The following is a 19,026-nucleotide window of genomic DNA, read 5'->3' as shown; positions in this document are numbered from 1 at the left end:
GTGAGCCAGGCTTGGTGAAATAAATAAATTAAACAGCAATGTAATCAATGTCAAAGCAGCAACAGTCCATTCGGTTCTTGTCTTTATTTATTTGTATTTGCTCTCATTTGTATCCATTATTTATGACATTACTGTTCTGCTAAATCGTGAGAAGCCTTACTTCACGACAACCTCAACTTGGTCTGGAGTTCTTCAAATGCCAGTGCCAATTTTTAGTCCCAGTCCATCACGGGCCATGGTGCCTTCAATTGAATTCAGTTTAGAGGCAGCTGCAACATAGGAATGTAAGGAAAAATTAGCAAAGTCAGCAATACAACGCCTTGTGCCTGTTCAACCATTCATCATGTGTGATTGATCTGCCCCTGGTTTCCAATCTCACTATTTTGCCAGATCACTTGAATCCTCAACTTTCTGATGGTCCAAAAACCAATCCATCTCTTCTTTGAAAATGCTGAATGGGATGGGGGTAGTGGAAGCAGAAATAACTGTGGTGTTTAAGAGGTTTTTGGATAAGCACATGGATATGCAGGGAATGGATAAAGTGCAGGCAGATGAGATTAGTTTATCTTGGCATCATGTTTGGCACAGACATCATGGGCCGAAGGATCTGTTCTCATGTGAACTATTCTATGTTTTATATCAAAACTGTACTCAAGGAAAGAATAATAGGATTAAAGAAAATTTGCAATGGATTTATGAAATAGAAAGCATGCTTGACTTATCTACTGCAGTTCCTTGAGGATATGAAGAATGAATTGATAAATGGTAACCAGCGGATATGGGGTATTTGGATTTTCAGAAGGCTTTTGATTAGATGGCACATGGCAGATTGATCAGCAAGATTAGAGCGTACATGGAATCGTGCTTCAAATAGCTCAAGCACTGAAAATTGCTTTACAGACACAAAGCAAGAGTGAGAATACACAAGTCTTCCTCAGGTTGGTAAGCAGTGACCAGTGGGGTACATAGAAAGACAGTAACATTGAAAATATGGAAGAGGCTATTCAGCCCTTCAAACCTACTGTGCTTTTCAATGCAATCATGGCTGATCACCCATCTCAATACTGTATTTCTACTTCGTGGTGTCTTTTGTGTCCAGAAATTGTGCATCTTCTTCAGTATATTCAGCAGCATGATCTCTATATTAGAAAGGGATCAGTGATTGGGCCCCCAGCTATTCACTATCCATCAATTGTATTGAAAGGCACAGTAGGGGGTGTCAAACAATGGCTACCTCTGCCAACAGTCTGCTTGTCTTTTTCTTCTTTGTTGTTTTTAATCTGTTGTTAAATGTATATTTTAGTGTACCTTGTATTATGTGGTGGGGTGGGGGAAACTTTTTTTATCTCTTTCCTCGACGGAGATGCAACTTTTTTCCATGTCGTACCTCCGTCTGCACTGCAGCCTAACATCGTGGAGCTGACAGCCTCACATCATGGAGCTGGCGGCCTCTTGCTGGGGATCGAACTCGGGAGCTCCAACCGGAGGAGCCTGCGGACTTAACATCATGGAACTTCCATTCCCTTGATTAGGGACCAACTTCGGGAGCGGCAACTGCAGGAGCTTCGATCGCCCCGACACGGGACCATTGATCGCCCCGACACGGGAGTGTCAATGGCCGGCTGCGAGAGCTTTGATCGCCCCGACTGCAGATGCTTCGACTGCCCTGATCATGGGAGAAAAGGAGGAAAGAAGATAAGCCTTCCATCACAGTGGGGAATGTGGTGGAGCCGCTGTGGTGGACGTTTATGTTGATTTTTATGTAGTTGTGTGTTTTGTTGCTTGTTTTTGGTATGACTGTATGGCAAAATCAAATTCTTTGTATGTTGCAAAACATGTGCCTATACCTGAAAAATTATTAATAAATTAATTACAATCTTAGCAATTTGGCCGTGAGGAACAAAAGTCATATTTCCAGGTTTTCTGATGATAAACGGCCAGTCGGGATTGCGAGTAGAACAAGAATATGGGGTGGTGTCAATGGTATATAGCTAAGTAAACATGGACATTGGGAGAATCCAGGAAAATTATGTTAAATTGATTCCAAAGAAGAGATGAATTGATTTCTGGATCTTAAGGAAGTCAATTGGTTTGCAGGGATACCTATCTATCTATCCATCATCTATCTATCTATCTATCTATCTATCTATCTATCTATCTATCTATCTATCTATCTATCTATCTATCAAGAGATATCAAAATAGTGAAAATGCTGTACTATCAGTCCATATGCTGCATGAAACCCAGTTCCATATGTTCTAAACCGAACGAAGACAGATACAAAATGCGGGAGTAACTCAGCAGGACAGGCAGCAACTGCAGAGAAGGAATCTGTGACTTTTCAGGTATAGACACTCCTTCAGACTTTCAGTTCTAATCTTGTTGACTAATAATGCAAGGGTGGCACAGTGATGCAGCTGATAGAGCTGCTGTCTCACAGTGTTCAAAAAGGAACTGCAGATGCTGGAATATCGAAGGTACACAAAATTGCTGGGGAAACTCAGCGGGTGCAGCAGCATCTATGGAGCGAAGGAAATAGGCGACGTTTCGGACCGAAACCCTACGTCGCCTATTTCCTTCGCTCCATAGATGCTGCTGCACCCGCTGAGTTTCCCCAGCAATTTTGTGTACCTGCTGTCTCACAGTGACAGGTTCGATCCTGACATTGGGCACCGAGTGGTTTACAGGCTAATTGTCCTCTGTAAGTTGCCCTGAATGTGTTGGGAATAGATGAGAAATTGGGAAAATTAGTAGTGAACAGATAATTGATGGTCCATGTGGACTCTTGGACCTAAGGGCCTATTTCCTTGTGATGTCTTTCTATCAAACAAACTGTCGCAGAAGTAGAAAATCAACCATGACTTTAAAGAGAAGCAGCATAGATTTAAAGGTCCAGGTGGCTTTTTCCTGTTCCAAATTTTTATGTCCTTATGTTTTCAATGCTGCCAAGTATTCCTGAACTTTAGCAAGCAAAAAATTTAAAAGATTACAAATTATTGAAAACTTTAAAATATCCCTTCAATACCCTGAAAAGCACAATTAAATACATTTTAATAATGTTTCAGCAAACACAAATAAATATAACAAGTGTGACTCACTTTATTTATGTCCTTCTTCGCTGCAGCTGTAATATATCTGTTCAAATGAAGGGACTAGCAGATACCCTGGGTGTAACACGATACAAGGTCTACAGCATGTTCATACTGCTTCAATGGATTCTACAAGCAGCATAGCACAGATTGGAGGTCAGTGAATATGTTCACAGACTTACACTGGCCATGCAGAACTCCTGGGACATCCACAAATTCCACATGAGTTCTTTTTAAGCAGTCTCAAAACTCAATGTTTGGATAGATCTTTATTCATCGTAGATACATTCTGACTACCAAGATAATCTTGTACATTCTGCCAGACTGACTGGTCTTTGAGCAAAGATTTTAATGACCTTACTAAAATTGCCATAACTTTCTGCTGTGCAAACTTTCCTTAAAAAATCTAAATATGCCACTCATCCCAAAGCGTACATATAATAGTTCAGTTTTGTTTTTGACCTCACTGTCAATCAGTGTAGAAAAGTTTGGAAAGGAACTTCCATTTAATCTAAGAATGTTTTGAAACACTGTACAGATATTTTCCTTGATCCAGATGTTATGGTTAAATCTTGACAAATGTGCAATTACTTTGCCAAAATATTGATCATTATTTCAATTGAGCAGCAGTCAATCAAACTAATATCTATAACGTCACCCATTTCTTCTCTCCAGAGATGCTGCCTGTCCCGTTGAGTTACTCCAGCATTTTGTGTCTATCTTCGATTTAAACCAGCATCTGCAGTTCTTTCCTACACAAACTAATATCTATGCTATAATGACAGATGCTTTTCTATTTCACTGTATGGCATGGTAAGGTTATAAATGTTCCACTTGTTAGGGAAATGCTTTAACATATTAATGCCAAATTATGCTGTTTTTATGAGGTGATGATGAAAAGGTGTACTTTAAGTTTTTTTTATTGGCAAGTTGATTTATACCACGTCAATCTGGCTTGTTGAAAAAATTCAAGGAGAGGCATGTCATAAAACCCTGACGGAAAATTAGATAAGGCTCCTTGAATTCCCAAAAAGACATAATGCAAATAATACTTTATACACAAAAAAACAGGTGGTCGTTGAAATGTTATTGAAATCGTTATCAATTTTAACTTATTTAGTTTTAGTTTTTATATATACAGCATGAAAACAGGCTCTTTGGCCCATCGAGTCCATGCTGACCTGTTCACACTAATTCTGTTATCGCATGTTTGCAACCGTTCCCTACACACTTGGGGAAATTCACAGAGGCCAATTAACCTACAAATCCACACATTTTTGGGATATGAGGGGAAACCAGAGCACCCAGAGGAAACCCATGTAGTCACTGAAAATGTGCAAATTCCACACTAACAGCACCAGAGGTAAAGATCGAACCCGGTTCTCTGCCACTGTGAGACTGCAACTCTACCAGCTGTGCCAGTCTGCAGCCCATGTTATTCCAGGAGACATCTTTCAGAAACACAGACTTTCTGGAGCACTAAACTCAAAGTCACGGCCACACAATACAGTGCCAGCCAGCAAAATATTTTAGAAAAGGAGACTTAATGGTGCCACAAGCACCTGTTCTCTTACTCCTCCAGTACAGGGACAGAAACAAGATTTATAGAATCATAGAAAATAAGTGCAGCAGTAGGCCATTCAGCTCTTCGAGCCAGCACTGCCATTCAATATGATCTTGGCTGATCATCCAAAATCAGTACCCCATTCCTGCTTTTTCACCATATAGCTTGATTCCGTTAGCCCTAAGACCTACATCTAACTCTCTCTTGAAAACACCCAGTGAATTGGCCTCCGCTGCCTTTTGTGGACATGTCATGGATCATTCAGAGAAATTCTCTGTTCAATAAATTCATGTGATGAACCCAACCTGATTTCCAAGGTGTGGCATCTGCTCCTGGTGCAACCACAGTGTATTCAATGATATTTTATTATCACGTCAATTTATTTATTGCCGATTTCTTTATTGTACGGAATTAAAGGGAGGTCATGTACTTTTAATATAATGAGAAGGTTCCTGTGACTGTGGTCATGCATTTATGCCACAAAACATGGTCCAGAATTCAGCAAAGGGCTCCCCAGTTAGAGAGCAACCAACCTGATATCACCCTGGAAATATATCTGTCCCTATATCAGTCCCACCAGCTGTTATAAATAAACACCACACAAAAACTGTCAGCTACAGCTGACTCCAGGTATCTTAAATTATTGTCTCTTTGTCAAACTCACAACAAACTTAGAATGGAAATGCTGCAAAGCAATGAATTTTTTTTAAATTTTGGCCCTGGTCCATTTGTGAATGAAGAAAAGTATGCATCATCTTTTAGACAAAACTCTAACATCCTGAAGCAAATTACTATTTTTGTCTCTGCCCTGACAATGGATTTAACTGTTTAGTGAGTTGTAATGGTTGAATTACACATATTCCAAAGCAGTACATAGTTTTGCTTTAAATAATTTCCTCTAATGTTATACAATCTGCATAAACAAGCTTCTGGGTATAGACATGAAAACTTATATTCACTTAAGTATTAGGATAATGTTGAATTGATTTGGCCCAAATGTTTTGTCTCAGTAACTGAGCTTCTAATAAACTTATATTAATTTATTCTCAAATAGGGATTTTTGCACTGCATATGTTGGACATGGAGCCAAGTAGAGCTATATTTTCTATTCATTAAATGCTCGGTACTGACTCTTTCAGATAGATCTGTTACAAAATGTTCTTGTCTTAATTTGGATTTTCACAGATTTATTCTTATAAGCTAAATTTATATCATAAGCTAACCACTACAAAATGTTGTGTTTCTTCTGAAGAATCTGGCTGTGCTTAAAGTGCAGGTCCCTTATGCTTACCAGTGCAATAATATTGCCAGTCCGTAAATCAACGAATATGTTCTTGGTTGTACAGGCATAGAGGCCAGAGCATTCCTAAACATTCATGCTGTAAAACTGCATTTTCTTACCATTGCATGACTGCAAAAGAAATTTATATAGCAAGAAAGTGTCTTTATGAAATTATCTATAGGCTTTAAGGAAATGTTGCAAACCCTTTAGTTTGCCACGTCCATGGAAAATTAGAACCCAAAATTAGACTAACATTGCAAAATGCATTTAATAAAACTTCCACCTCGATAAATCAATATTTCTGTTCATGACCCATTTAGTCCACATTGGTGTGGCTAACCTTTTCCTTGCACCAATGCCAAACATGTAACATAGCGATGATGACTTAATAGAAATCAAGTTTTCCATCAGCAACAAAACTACTTGAAATAAACTACCTCTGGCATGGACTATGGCAACATGCATTTTGACCCAAATCTACTTCTGAAATTCCACCAAAGAACTCGGGCATTCTACCATATTGCCATTCAAATTTCTAACGATTGCCTACTTTAACATCACTTTTGACACAGTGATTTCATGGTCATATTTTGAGTAATACTCAGAGATGCCCAGCAGGTATTTAACTATTGGAAATTCACGCACACTTACCATTACTTGCAGAGAGGAGATGTATCTAAAATTGCCAAGTCAAAATATATTGTATCTGTGAATTAATTAAGTCCTAACATTCTCTTTACCACACCGTTTAGACAGTCCTTGCATGCTCCAGGCAGGGCTCTGTTCTGGGATCAGTGAGCTGGAAATGTAGATGTTGTAGTCCTGACATGGTGGGAAGAGAATACATCAAATACCTGTACATGATGGGGGTTTTTTACTTTGAAAATTCTCACAAAAACCCTTTTGGCTCTTTGGTTCTCTATTTGTTCTGCATTAAATCTGTAACCATGCATCTTCCCAAAGGTGGATGAAGAAAGCAGCAAGATTTCCTCTCACACCATTAACATTTTTTCTTTAGACACATGCCTACTGATTACAAATATCCAATGTTAGAAAATGCTAGAAACAATCAGCGGGTCAGGCAGCATATACAAGGAAAAACAGACTTTACACAGTTCAACATCTCCAGGTTTTTTTTTTAATTTGCAAATCCAATAAAATTTATTTGGAAAGAAATCATAAAATGTTGGTACAATGCAGAGGAAGATATTCACCTTTTTTAATCCTCCTTTTCTAACTTAATTGATTGAGATAAAATTACCTGGGTCTCCTGCATAGATTTTACTTCGGAGTCACGTGAGTGACTACGTGAAGAACCCGCTCAGTGCGCAGGCGCGGCATTAAGCCAGCAGTGCAACAGCGGCTTGCAACGGGAATAGGCTCTCCCGTTACAGAATGAACCGGACCGTCAGGTGAGTACCCTGAGGTCGGGTTTTCTTTTACAGGTGAGCCTTTTTCTGCTTGTGTTTTTTACAGGCAGAGAAAAAGGCTCTGGAACAAAACTGTCCCCCGTTTTCCCGTCGGGGAGGGGGGCAGCAACAGGCGGCAGGAGCGTTACCCGGTGTTCCGTAATTCCCCGACACCGTGCCGAGGCCAGCCCGCTAGTACCTGAGCAACGGGCTGGACGCATAGCCACTCGAGAGGCATCCGGCAGGTGTTCCCGATGTCGGACGGGACGTCTCTCCACCCGCACGGGGGGAGAGAGAGAGCCGCCTGAGCCGCTGGAGCGGCTCACGGAGCAGGTGCCTGCGAGACGCGCTGCTTGAGAGGCGCTCTCGCTACTACAAGGCACAAAAGCTCCAGAAGAAGGCGGTAGGAACAATTACCGGGCGCTCCGCTATCCCCATCACCGCGCCGAGCCCAGTCCCGCTAGTGCCTGAACTGCGGGCTGGATGTCTAGCCATCCGAACAGGCATCCGGCCGGTGGCGTCCGATTCGTCGGACGGGGACATGTCTCCACCTAAATGGAGGAGAGACAGCCGCCTGAGCTGCTTCCAAAAGCAATTGGAGCAGCTCCAGCGAGATGCGCAGAAAGAGCGCTCTCGCGGAGGGATGTCAGGCACCCCCTCCACAGTGTTTCATGCACTGCCCTCTGCTCCCTCATTACTGGAGGCTAGCATCGGTGACCAGGGCTGGGCTGGTCTGGAACAGGGGCAGGCGGACGAATTCGGGAGTATGCCAGGGGTGCAGGAACATGAAGAGCTGTTGGGTGTGATGGACCGCTTGTAGCAACCCCACGGGCTGGAGCACCGCTGGAACCAAGAATGGCGGCCAGCATCAACCATTACTGGAAAAGGTGCTCGCTGAGGTGCTGAAACAACACAGCACCAGAAAACGGTGAGGCCCTCAAAGTAAAAAGTGTCAACAGCCAAATCTGGGGGCATGTGGGTCACACATCCGGACCCAAGAACTCAAGCTACAGCGGATCCTAAGGCTCCTGACGTCGGCCATCACAGCCTTTGCTCGTTCCGTGGAGACCACGGAGATGGATACCTGCCAGCAGGATGTGCTGGCATTAATGTGTACCACACAATTTGAGATCAACAATCTCCGGAGGGAAACATAAGACCTGCCCTCAATCCCAAATTTGCTGGCTTGTGTAAAGCCCCAGCTGCGGAGACGGACGCGCTGCTATTTGGGAAAGATTTCAATAAAAAACTGAAGGAGATGCAGGAAGCATCAAAAACCTTCGGCCTAATAAGGGCAGGCCCCGGAACGAGCAAACCAAGACCTCCGATACCCAAGCTGCAGCACCCCACGGCATCCACCAGTCGACGTCCGCAATATGGGACTGGTGAACGCTTGGGGTCCGCACATTATCCCCAAAGATCTTTTAGATCAGGGCCCGCAGCGGACCCTCTGGAAAATGCGCCTCCCCCCAACATCGCCAGCACGTCAGAACAAAATCTTCAGGAAAATGAAGAAACAGAATCGCCAATAATCATGGAGGTAGGTGGGTCTGGTCCCTACCAGCATATAGAGAATAAGGGTGCTTTATTAACAGGGGAGAGATTACACTTGTTTAAAGAAGCATGGGGTATGGTCACGAGTGACAAGTATATACTCAACAACATTACAGGATATAAAATACAATTCATGTCAGAAAAAACGCCGCCAGTTCAACAATGGCCCCAAAGGGTATTTCTCCCTCCGTCAAAGAGAAACGTGAGGGACAAGCTGAACTGGTGAGACTTATCACAAAGGGGGTCATCGAAAAGACCAAACATGAACCTTTGGAATTTGTATCGAATATATTCACTAAAACCAAAAAAGATGGTGTCTGTCGCATCATCATTGACTTAACATCACTAAACAAATTTGTTAAGTATATACATTTCAAAATGGAGACATATGTTACTGCCAAACAACTGAATTCCAAAGGACACTTCATGGCAAGCTTTTATCTTAAAGATGCTTACTATCTAGTACCCATATACAAGGATCATCGCAGATACCTAAAATTTATCTGGATGGTACAAAGCATTGCCCTATGGGCGAACTTCAGCCCAAGATTATTCAACAAAATATTGAACCCAGCCATGGCAATACTAAGAAAACAAAAACATATTGTCATGGCATATCTGGAGGATATTCTGATAGTAGGGAAAACGATGGAATTGGCTGTGGCAGCAGTATCAGCTACAAAACAGCTCCTCGAAACTCTGGGGTTCGTCCTACATCCAGATAAATCTAAGTTGAAGCCATCCACTATCATGGACTACCTGGGCTTCACAATTAACTCAGTCCATATGACTGTTACCTTGCCAAAGGCAAAAATGGTTGAATTAGCACAATCATGCAACAAATTAATGGTCAGCGAGCGACCAACTATTCGACAAGTAGCAAGAGTAATTGGGGAAATGGTAGCAGCATTTCCGGCTACACAATTCGGACCTTTGCACTATCAATTTTTTTTTTACAGAGAGCAAAGGTACGGGCAATAAAACGACATACAGGTCACTATGATCGTGTCATGAACTTACCCTCTGAAGCAATATCAGAGCTACAGTGGTGGGCAGAAAACGTTTGGCATAGTTTCAGCCCTATCTTTATCACTAACCCTACTTTAGTTATTCAAACAGATGCCAGTGCTCAAGGCTGGGGAGCGACTAACTCCATATCCAGCACAAGTGGTAGATGGACTAAACTAGAGTCATCATTACTACTTACACTGGGCATTAACTATCTAGAGATGTTGGGCGCCTTTTATGGTTTAAAAGCATATGTATCTAATATGCAGCACTTGCATGTTCGGTTACAAATTGATAAATACTACGGTGATGGCTTATATTAACCATATGGGTGGCATAAAATCATTATCATGCGACAAATTGGTCAACATGATTTGGCAATGGTATGTCGAAAGACATATTTGGCTATCAGCTACTTACCTACCAGGTAAGCTAAACACCCATGCCATGAGAAAATTAAACGCCTGGGTTGCAAGTTTGAACAGACCTTACCTGGAACTGGGATTGTCCAAATAAACCATCACCACCATGTCGGCATCCCTTCGAACATCCACCAAGAGGCAGTACTTAACCAGCATCAAAAAAGGGAGAAGTACTGCCAGGAAACATGGACAACATACGCAACAGCTACAGCCACCAACATACTGGAGTTCCTGGCCATCTACACCACAATGTAGGGATCAGCTACAGTGCCATCAACACAGCGCAGAGTGCTCTTTCTGCTTATCTCAAACCAGCGCCAGGACAACAGGCGATGGGATCCCATCCACTGGTGGTAAAACTGATGAAGGGCATTTACAATATCAAGCCCTAAGCCCAGGTATACCCATATTTGGGATATCAGTGTGGTCCTGACATATCTCAGGGAATGGCCACCAGCCAGATCCCCCGGCCTCGAGCAAGCTACACTAAAGACGCTCATGTTGATGGCACTTGTATCCGCTCAGAGGGTCCAGTCACTACACCTATTGCGACTGGACAACATGATCACAGCTCCAGACCAGATCTGTCGTTATCCAGCGACTGGTCAAACAGAGCAGACCAGGAACACCTAATCCAGTCTTGGCTTACCCACCAGAACCACGGTTATGTGCCATGACCCACCTACTATCCTACATAGACACAACCAGAATATTCGAGGGAGATGAAAAGCCTTGTGGGTCAGTCACAAAAACCTTATGGTGGGGTACGAGCCAAACCATTGCGAGATGGCTCAAGCAGGTGCTAGAAACTGCTGGGATAAACACTAACATGTACAAATTTTATTCCACCAGGGCAGCATCCATGTCGACGGCTAAAGAATGGACATGCCTATAGACCACATTCTGGCTACAGCAGAATGGTGGGAAGGGAAAAGACCGTTCAGAAATTTTATAATAAGCCGTTGGCAAAACCTGGTTTATTTGCAGTAAAGATTTACGAACTGCAAATATTTAATTTAAGCCCAGGGGAGCAACTTAATTCTTTGTTGTTATTGTTTAAAAAATACCATTGTGTTTTTCTACAAATAGACTCATTGGTTCATTACGATAACACTTCCTCCCTCAAGAACTTCGGCAGTGAGTGAAATGAAACTGTTACACGGTTTGAAATCACAGAGCTTTGAAATCTTCACGTAGTCACTCACGTGACTCCGAAGTAAAATAGTAAGATTAAACGAGAACTTACCAGTTTGAAGTTTGATCTGTATTTTATGAGGAGTTACGATGAGGGTATTACGTGCCCTCCGCTCCCACCCTCATTATATGGATCAAACTAATAAATTGATGTCTCCTTATCTTTACTATGTTTACTTCAAAATAACTGTGTCTATCTGTGATTCCACACCGCTGCTTGGAAGTATGCCGCGCCTGCGCACTGAGCGGGTTCTTCACGTAATACCCTCATCGTAACTCATCATAAAATACAGATCAAACTTCAAACTGGTAAGTTCTCGTTTAATCTTACTATTTTTTTTACTTGGGATCTGATCTTCCACCTTTAGGCAACTCCAACTAGCTATATTACTTTCCAAAGGATGATCAGTTGTTGTATTTGTCTTAGTTTCAGGTTGTTGTGGTCTTTGTAATTCACGTATTATTTATTTGTGCCATCTACATAGGATGCCAGTGTAAAGGAATCTAACACAAAAGAGATGGGAGTTTATCTCAAAACCAAACCAAAAATAGGCAGGACATTCCAGATTGCAAACCCCCTCAGGGTGAAAGAAAATTCTTCCTAAAATTCCTTTCTAACTCTCTTACTCCTCAACCTAAACCTATGCCCTCTAAACTTAGCTATATCTTACATGGGAAGGTGTTTCTTACTATCTACCTAATCAATGCCTCTCATAATTGTATGTACCACCTCATGTTCCCCTTCCCCTTCCCTTCAACCTTCTCTGTCCTAAGAAAAACAGACACAATCTATCTAATCACTCCTAATATCTTAAGCATTCCTTCCCAGGCAAGATGTTGGTGAATCCCCTCGACACAGTATCCAGTGCAATTTCCACAGCATGGCAGCTAGAATTGCACACAGAATTGCAGCTGTGGCCTAGACTTCCTGCACCTTTATTCCATGTCCCAGCTATGGAAGGCGAGCATCCCACATGCATAAATCTATTTTTGAAAAGGTCCACTTAGGGAAGTAAATTAAAATGAAAACAAAAAAATGCAGATGCTGGAAATCTGAAATAAATGCAGAAATTGTTGAAAACGCCATTCGTGAACTTCAATCTTGAACTTGGTTTCTCTTTTCATGGATGTGGCCTGAACTACTAAGTGTTTCCAGAATTTTTTTGTTTTTGATACAGCCAAGGGAATAGAACTATTAAATAAAACTCTTTGAATTTTTTTTGTTCTTCAGCTGGGAATTGTTGGGGAATAAAAATATGCACTAAATTTTAAAATTTCTCAAATAGACTTCAAGTTTCATTTTGTTTCATTCTAGCAGTACAACACAGAGAAAGAAGTCTACTGTCCAAATACGATGAATGGGATTAATATACGTGTGCTCAGTGGTCGGTATTGACGTGGTGGGCTGAAGGGTCAAATACTCTCTTCATTCTATAATCTGCAGAGAAATTACATTGTGTGTAGGATGAAACTACAGATGCTGGTTTATACCGAAGATGCTGGAGTAACTCAACGGGTCAGGCAGCATCGCTGGAGGGCGGCACGGTGGCTCAGCGCCAGAGACCCGGGTTCGATCCCGACTACGCATGGGTTTTCTCCAAGATCTTCGGTTTCCTCCCACACTCCAAAGACCTACAGGTTTGTATGTTAATTGGCTTGGGTTTGTATACTGGTATAAGTGTAAAAGAAAAATTGTCCCGAGTGATGTGCGGGGATCGCTGGTGTGTTTCTCTAAACTAAACTAAACTAAAAATGAATAGGTGACCATTCGGGTGGGAACCCTTCTTCAGACTCCAGGAAGGTTTGATGTGAAGAGGGATACAAGGATGTGAACATTGGAACATGTATGATGATTAGGGTGGAGGAGGGGGGTGAGGTGAGGGAAGGGTAGGGAATGCGGGAATTACTTGAAACTAGAGACATCAACGTTCATAGCGCTGGGTTGTAAACTGCCCAAGCAAAATATGAGGTCCAATTTTGCATGTGACCCAGGACAGAAAGGTCAGTATGGAAATGGAAAGGGGAGTGTTATCACACCTTCCCCAGCCAACGATGGATCATTATGGGCTCCACCCTTCCTGAGGCCATCTTTTTCTGATTTATTCAGGCCTTTTTTCGCCTCCATCCCCCCACCCACCCCAACACCACCTCTGTTTTCAGTCTGAAGTAGAGTTCCGACCCGAAGCATCACCTATTATTTTTCTCCATTAGGAAATTGCAATGCATTCCTCGTTTTGTCAGGCATTTAGGTTGTTGCCTGACAATAAAATGCTGGTAAACACGGAATACTTTTTTTTTTAAGGCATAAGAGACTGCAGATGCTGGAATCTTGAGCAAATTGCTCAGCGGGTCAGGCAGCACCTGGGGAGGAAATGGACAGGTGGCATTTCGGGTCTGGACCCTTCTTCAGACTTCAGACTGAAGTAATTAAAGTCCTTCCACTTTATCGTTGTATTTTCAACGCTGCGACATACATCTACAACTTCCGACCAATAAGAATATATTTATAAATTTATATCCAATCTTTCGCTGTCCAATATCAGAATTTAGATAATTACGTGAGCAACAGGGTTACTTTAGTTATTAAACTCATGTATTATCAAGAGTAGAGATTTTAATATTTGCCTTGATTTCTGGAGGAGAGAAGTTACATTTAGCTAGTGTGTAGGAAGGAACTGCCGATGCTGGTTTATACCGAAGATGCTGGAGTAACTCAGGGGGGTCAGGCAGCATCTCTGGAGAAAAGGAATAGGTGAAGGGTCTGATGATGAGTCGAGCCGAGACGTCACCTATTCCTTTTCTCCTGCGATGCGGCCTGACCCGCTGAGTTACCTATAGCTGGTACTTTTAAAAAATATATAAAGACTTGTTTGATACCTCCACCTCACTGGCAGAATATTCAGCTAAAGTGAGTGATCTCCAATGTCTAATGCAGTGACTGGAATCTATTTAACGTTACCCATTCTGTTATCTTATATTCATCTTGTACTAAGTGGAAACAGAATTCGTCAGGACTTTCATATGAAGAAAGACTGGATAGACTCGGCTTGTACTCGCTAGAATTTAGAAGATTGAGGGGGGATCTTATAGAAACGTACAAAATTCTTAAGGGGTTGGACAGGCTAGATGCAGGAAGATTGTTCCCGATGTTGGGGAAGTCCAGAACAAGGGGCCACAGTTTAAGGATAAAGGGGAAATCTTTTAGGACCGAGATGAGGAAAACTTTTTTCACACAGAGAGTGGTGAATCTGTGGAATTCTCTCCCGCAGAAGGTAGTTGAGGCCAGTTCATTGGCTATATTTAAGAGTGAGTTAGATGTGGCCCTTGTGGCTAAAGGGATCAGGGGGTATGGAGAGAAGGCAGGTACAGGATACTGAGTTGGATGATCAGCCATGATCATATTGAATGGCGGTGCAGGCTCAAAGGGCCGAATGGCCTACTCCTGCACCTATTTTCTATGTTTCTATTACAATAAGAATCACTAAATAACAGCATAAAACAAATGATGTTTCTCTGAATAAATCGATAGGCGATTTAGTACTTGGGTCCCGACAGATCATTCTAAATTAAATGTATCTGTAGACCGTGGCGCGTATTTCCACCCACCTAGCATCAGAAAGTGTTATTAGGATGAGGAGCTCTTTTTTCTCCCGGAACCAACATGCTGGTTCAAATGGGCACGCAATTTGCTGCCATACATTTATTGTTATTCTATTCATTCCCTCTATTAAAGTATAACTTCTGATTGTTTTTCATATTTCTTTCTTATCTGTCTTCTTATTTGCAGAATTTCCCCCCTTTCCTCCTGATACCTCCTAACTCGCCAGATGACTAAAAAAAAGGAATCAGTTATTTCACAGGGAGACAAGGTATGCTCGAACTAGTGTAAAGGTCCATAAGTCATCGGAGCAGAATTAGGCCAGTCGGCACATCGAGTCGACTCCGCCATTCAACCATGGCTGATCTATCTTTTCCTCTCAACCCCATTCTCCTGTCTTCTCCCCAGAACCCTTGACACCCATACAAATCAAGCATCTGTCAATGTTCAGATAGTTACTGAACCACTTCACATTGTTGAGGGCCATGAAAATTTGCTTTCCATAGATGAACGCTCCACTTTCCTTAATCTTTGGAGTGTGCAAATGAAAACCGCGAACAAGGTGGGAAAAGGCATCAAGAAAAACGTGGACAATGTGACTGGATATTTTTTTGCCAATTGTTTAATAATTTTCTGATAAACTATTTGATTATCAGCAACAAAATATACATAAAACCTATTTCCGATTTCTCCAATTCTGTGTTGTTCTTGGTAAATGAAAGGTTTGTATTTTCACAAGCAAATCGCCAACCCATTAGTACTATATCTGAAACTCTGGATTAGACCACTGTGGGAGCACGCGATGCTGTGTTACCTCTTTCATTGGAGAAGATCAAACAGAAAATGAAAGTGAAAGAAAAACAAAGCTGCTAAACAATCGCTCTTGTAAAGTACTGGGATTCCCACGTCGGCTTCAGTGGCGACCTCAGAGTTTACAGAGAACAGGAGTGCAAATAAGTCAGTCACCCTCGATACCAAGGGACTGCCTAAGATTTTTCACTCAGTTGGATATATTTTTCACCCGGGGGGTGGTAGGTTTATGGAACGAATTGCCAGAGGAGGTAGTTGAGGCAGTACAATAAGAGCTTTTTTTTCAAGAAACGATTGGACAGGTGCATGGATAGGAAAGGTTTAAAGGGATATGGGCCAAACGCCGGTCAATGGGACGCGTAGATTGAGCATCTTGATCTGAATCTTGATCTTTCTGTGAGAACAGTTCGTGGTTTGCATTGCATCAAAGGCAACTGTGCCTATACTTAACATAACTTATTCCCAAAAATGTGAATGTGACCCCCAGGACGAACCACAAACCATGTCACCCACATAATGCATAGGAAGGAACTACAGATGCTAGTTTAAATCGAAGATAGACCCAAAAAGCTGGAGTACCTCGGCGGTTCAGACAGCATCTCTGGAGAGAAGGAATGGGCCGAGACCCTTCTTCATGCGTCACCTATTCCCTTTCTCCAGAGATGCTGTCTGATCCGCTGAGTTACTCCAGCTTTGTGTGCCACCCACAAAATCTAGTTGCTAACCTGTTTACCTGCCGGAACCTTGATTTTTATTGCAATTCAAATGATACTCCGATGAACGATGATACACGATGAACTGTAGATGCTGGAATCTGGTGCTGGAGTAACTCAGCGGGTCAGGCAGCATCTCTGAGGGACATCTCTGGAGCCTCAAACAGATCCGAAGAAGGTCCCGACGCGAAACATCTCTTATCCACGTCCTTCAAAATGTTGCCTGACCTGCTGAGTTACTTAAGCATAAGAGAGGATGTCGCCAGATCCCACTTCCGAATAACGTCCCGGGGAATCTCGCTGGAAAATACAGATTCATCATGATGAAGGGATCGGGAATTGGACTGGGAAGTTTATCGTCCTTATATCAAGCGCCAGCTCTCATTTAGATTGCTCTGCGGTCGGGCGATAGCAGATAATGCAACCCAGAAAATTACAATCCACTTTGAAAATGGACTTGTCAATGGACAGCTGAATCGGACCTGCTATCAACGCGCCGGATATGAATGGCCAACTGTGCCAGTTATGAAAACGTCCACGGTTCTCTGAGAACGTTATCTTCAGAAGGAAGGAAATCACACAACTGTGAATGTAACAAGGCATATTTTACTTTGTCCCCAGTCTGCCAATTGCAGGTTGGAGATTGCAAACCATTATCCCAGCGCTGAGCCAGCCTCGCAATCAACCTGAAAGTCACACGGAGATTAGTGCTTCACATGATTGCATTAATGCGTACCTTACTTGTCTTGTAACTAAGAAATGTGTCCGCGGTTGAAAATGATGAGATCCGGTGCAGGCCCCAGAACGTGCCACAAATCTTGCCACATATAATAGAAACGTAGAAAATAAGTGCAGGAGTAGGCCATTCGACCATTCGAGCCATCACCGCCATTCAATATGATCATGGCTGATCATGCAGAATCAGTACCCCGTTCCTGCTTTCTCCCCATAGATGCTAAACTGTGTAAGTCACGATCCATTGACATACAATGAATCCACGAGTTGTTTGAAGGTGCTCTCTTTAATTATTAATAAAAAAATATTTAATAAAACTTATAGTCTATACAAAACAATTTTAAGGAGTATTAGAAGAGATACAGAGTGCTTAGTTTCATATACACTACCGTATAATATTTCCAGGAAAATAGATTGCCGTTTACATTTAATTTACAGTTCAATATATACAGACAATATAAAGCATAGTATACATATAAACAGTGCATTAATATCTGTTGCAGAGTATTTGGCACCTGTTTGTATAGGAACCCCGAGCTGTGACAGTTTCTGCCTCCTCAGCTCCGGTGATTTGCAATTCTTTTCTCAACTCGAGAAGTGAATTATCTTATGGGTAAGTCGCGCTGGGGACTCGAAGAGTGGATTACTGGCAGTGTAAATGAAATCTCCACCATATCCATGCAACCCAGTTTAAGGAGTAGGGTGGGTAGAGGGAGATGTGAGGTGTGAGGAGGTGCAGAGTAATCTGTTGCCTAGAGCAGTCAGCTTTAAGCAACCGTGGGATACTATGCACTTTCCACGCAAGACTATGTGTTGCAATTGTCTACAACTGACAGATATGTCTGGGATTTTTGCTTTTATCACGAGTAGCATTAAAAAAATATCGAAGCACGGGCACATACTGATTCCAAAAGCACCCCTCTCATCACAATCTCTGTTGATTGTGGACAGAATCAATGTGAAGATTTCACCTAGTTTCTGTTGAAATGGGATTGCACTTTAACAATGGGCATATAGCTGGGTGAAGGTGAATGGCGTTATTTAGGTCGCTAGATCGCTTTGCAAAGTTAAAGATAGAAGATAAAGATGCTGAATTCTTATGGAAGAGTGTTAATGCAACCAGGTAGACCCTCGGCGGCGGGGACTGGATAAGATCAAGGGTTATGACATGAAAGAGAAATTGTCCCAAGAAAAAATATCAATGCAACTTGCTATTTAAATTCTTATTTGTGTTCATGACAGTTATACACCATGCATCATCTATCGACACATCAATATACTCATGGTGATTGGCAGAAATGCAAAAGTCGAAGTACGAAAAGATTTGAAACTTAAACTTGAATAAGGTGTCCAAAGTCCTTTCTGACATTCCTGAGGATGCGTAACTGTGAAAGGCTATCAGGAGGAAAATTACACAGTGCCTGAGTACTAGCCAATTCTCTGCCTCTGGATGCTTTCAAGAGAGAGTTAGATAGAGCTCTTAAAGATAGTGGAGTCAGGGGATAGGGGGAGAAGGCAGGAACGGGGTACTGATTGGGGATGATCAGCCACGGTCACAGTGAATGGCGATGCTGGTTCGAAGGACCGAATGGCCTACTCCTGCACCTATTGTCTATTGCAACGTGTGATTTTAGCAAATTTTGCGCAC

Source organism: Amblyraja radiata, chromosome 5, assembly GCF_010909765.2.
Source record: "Amblyraja radiata isolate CabotCenter1 chromosome 5, sAmbRad1.1.pri, whole genome shotgun sequence".
Taxonomy (NCBI): Eukaryota; Metazoa; Chordata; class Chondrichthyes; order Rajiformes; family Rajidae; genus Amblyraja; species Amblyraja radiata.
This window is presented reverse-complemented; position numbering follows the sequence as displayed.